Source organism: Poecilia latipinna, unplaced genomic scaffold, assembly GCF_001443285.1.
Source record: "Poecilia latipinna isolate Pla-1442-1.1 unplaced genomic scaffold, P_latipinna-1.0 Scaffold467, whole genome shotgun sequence".
Lineage (NCBI taxonomy): Eukaryota > Metazoa > Chordata > Actinopteri > Cyprinodontiformes > Poeciliidae > Poecilia > Poecilia latipinna.
The window spans coordinates 364,004-367,262 of NW_015113083.1; the positions used below are offsets into that span (position 1 = coordinate 364,004).

A 3,259-nucleotide genomic window follows, 5' to 3' on the forward strand; every position below is an offset into this window, starting at 1 on the left:
ACACACACACACACACACACACACACACACACACAGTGAAACCTCAGACAGGGATTTACGGGAGAATAAACCTCCATCCAGATGCAGGGCGCTGTAAATCCGGCTCACGTGGCCGACCCGGTCTGATTCTGGGTCTCCTCCCAGAAACCAGCTGCTGTGACGTTGCCATGGTTACGTAATGGCTCCACCGATGCTGGGCGGGATGCGGGGAGCAGACCGGACCGGCCTGCAGGTGGAGATCGGTGCGAACGGGTACAGAGGTTCTGCGCTGTAATCCTGCCTCCTGTCCGAACTGACCCGGATTACCGACCCGTTTCCAGGGAAACCGCCTCCAGCCTCCCAGAGAGGGGTCGTCAGAGGAACAGGTCCGGTTTCTGTGGTTCTGAACCTTATGGATCCAAAACACGCTGTAGGGGGTCCAAAGGGCGGTGCGGGGGCCATTTCTGGCTCCGACCCGAGTTCTGGAACAGAGCGAATCTGTCCACTAGCAGAACAGATTTACCAATTTATCTTACAGAAAAATTATATGTTCTTCAAAAAGTATAAGGTGCAAAAAATAAAGTTTTTGGTTTTTCATCTGAATGAAAGCAGCTCAAACTCTGACCTGCTTTTACTCTAAAACCCAAATAATAAATCATCCAAACCGGTAGAACCCAGACCTGTCCTGATCAGTTTTCTACAAAAGAAAAATCAGTTTTCACTTTATTATCGAGCAGATACAATAAAAAAGACAAAACATTTTTTAAATATTTATAAATTTTGTTTCGCCTTGTGTTTTAACTGAAGGATTTTGTCAAAAAGTTTGTACTGCTGGCTGACCTTTGACCTCCATGTGGGTTCATTAGAGGACGTTTTTATCTCTTTATTTGATGACTTAATGAGGATTCCAGACTGATTATTGCTCTTTTGTCTCTCCGTACCGGGCTGCACATCATTCATTCATTGATCATAAAATGATCGTTTCCCTTCTGACAGACTGTCGGTTACGTCCACCTGAGTAAAATGTCTGGGCCGTTTCTCCTCTGAGTCACTGGATGAAGAAAAAACTGAAAATGTTTCAGAAACAAAAATCTGCAGATTTCCTTTTAATGCACAAAGTTTGATTTTATTGACATTAATTGCATGACATTTATTAATGCTGATTTTGTAAATGCTGCAGTGTTTTATAACGACACTGTATTTATGTTGAAATGTTGCCCTTACTGTTCAGTATTTTCCACAAAAAGAAACAATAACATATTTTATATATTATTTCCGTCATTAGTTGAAAATGTAACAAAATTTTCCTCAAATATTAAAGCATTCAGAAGAAAAATTTATTTTTCACTAAATTAATGTTTAAAACTTTTAAACTGTAAGCTGGATATTAGTGATTACAAAGTAAAAGTTTGACATTTAGTTCTATTTATTTATATTGTTATAATTTTATGACCTCATGCAATGAAACATAGTTTCAATGTAAGTTTTATGATATTAATCTGTTTAATGAACTCGCCCAAAGGAAACTAGCTTCAGCTAAATCTGGTGCAACTCAACTTTTATTCAGATTTTAAATAAACTAAAAAATAAAAATGTTAGTTCTTTAATAATAATATTTATTGTAGTAGATATTTTATCAAATATCTATTTTTTGTCTAACGCTGATTGATCTGGAGATCTGGATCCAAAAACAACAATACATTTTCACACCTTGCTGGTTTTAAACATTTTAAATATTTCTGCTGGTTTTTGCTGAACAGATTTTATTTAATTGCCTGTTATGGTAAATATTATGTCTTTAAATCCTTTTTCTCCGTTTTTAAACAACCCTGCAGCTCCTCTGGACCAGCCATGTTTGTCTGTGGGGAAATAAAACATATTTTTATGAATCTGTGATGTAAAACGAGCCGAGCTGAGGATGAGGATGAAGGTCTGATCCAGAGGAAGCTGCAGATCTGAAATGCTGCGTTTGCATCTTTAGTTTTCTTCAACTTTGATCAAAGATTTTAAAAGAAAACAAAGAAAACAGGATGAAGGCCTCATCATCATCATCAGTGTCTTTTACCGCAAACTGATCTGACTGCAGATCGATTTGAAGCTGATTGACGACCAATCACAGGCCAGCCCCCCGGCCCCCAGGTGGAGGCCGAACCGAACCGAACCATGTCAGCAGAATCCGCCTTACATAACAACGCCGTCCGGCTCCGCCTGTGCGGGACGTGCGGGGACTGTGCGGGGTTACTGTGGGAATTCCCTACGTCATCGCCTCTCATGCAGCATGCAGAGCTTCACGCGTGAAGCTGGACGGCATCCCGCATCGGTGCGGAGAACCGCTGCGGCTGTTTTACTGACACGCATCATCATCATCATCATCATGGTTACCTCTGTCCCTGCGCTGCGGGGCGATCACCGCACGAAGCTTACTTTTGACGCAGAGCTGCGGGTGGAGGAAGGATCCCCTCCTGCGGGTCCTGCGGGTTCTGCGGGTCCGATCCAGGGAAAGCTCAGCCTCACCTTCCTCTCTCTCAGTGTGTGTGTGTGCGTGTGTGTGTGTGTGTGTGTGTCTGCACCGGAGGCTGCTGTTTCTGCGGCTCTCTCTCACTCTCTGCGCAGCTGCAGTCCGGCTGCAGAGCATGCGGCTCACCGGAGGATGGCGTCACGCGTCCGGCTCCGCATGGCGATGGGGAAAAACCCCGAAAGGGCGGGATTCACCCAACCTGTAGAATAACACAGACCCTTCCGGTTAAATCTCTCATCATATTAAAATTAAAATATGTCTGAAAGCTGCAGCCACCGAACTGATGATCCAGTTTTCATTTAGAAACATCATAAATCCTGCAGATCAGAGTCACAGCAGGTCTAACGGTTTTCTAGAAACTTCATCCAGAATGTAGAAACTAAGTTTATCCTCTCATTCACTCATTTATGCCGACAGGAAGTTCTCCTGAACCGTCGTGTCTCCTCAGCGGTAAGCACTGCTAGCTAAAACGTTAGCTAGGCAGGCTAATGTCCAAACACAATGAACATTAGTTCCGCTAATGCAAAAGAGATACACAAAACAAACATATTTAGCAGATGCTAATGCTAAATAGCTATTCCAATACCTATTTAGAGGAAGCTAATGCTAAAATGCTAACTTCAATTAAAATTCTTAAGGACAATAAACTAATAAATTATGTAAATTTTGTTTTGACATAATTTACATTTCTATAACACCTTAAATATTATACTTATATTCATATGTTGTTCTTGCTCTCTGTGTTTTACAGTTAAGGGAAAG

General features: G+C 41.8%; 1 protein-coding gene across 3 annotated transcripts in view; it reads right to left on the minus strand.

The window, feature by feature from the left end:
• hecw2a (HECT, C2 and WW domain containing E3 ubiquitin protein ligase 2a) overlaps positions 1-2,627 on the minus strand; it is a 42,630-nt gene extending 40,003 nt beyond the window's left edge. The window contains exon 1 of one of the 3 annotated variants that reach the window (XM_015039335.1): positions 2,404-2,624. The gene's annotated coding sequence lies outside the window, so the exon portion shown is untranslated. Of the gene's footprint in view, positions 1-2,361 lie in introns of all 3 variants that reach the window. The other 2 variants (XM_015039336.1, XM_015039337.1) reach the window with 2 other exon arrangements.
• Positions 2,628-3,259: the final 632 nt, after the last annotated feature.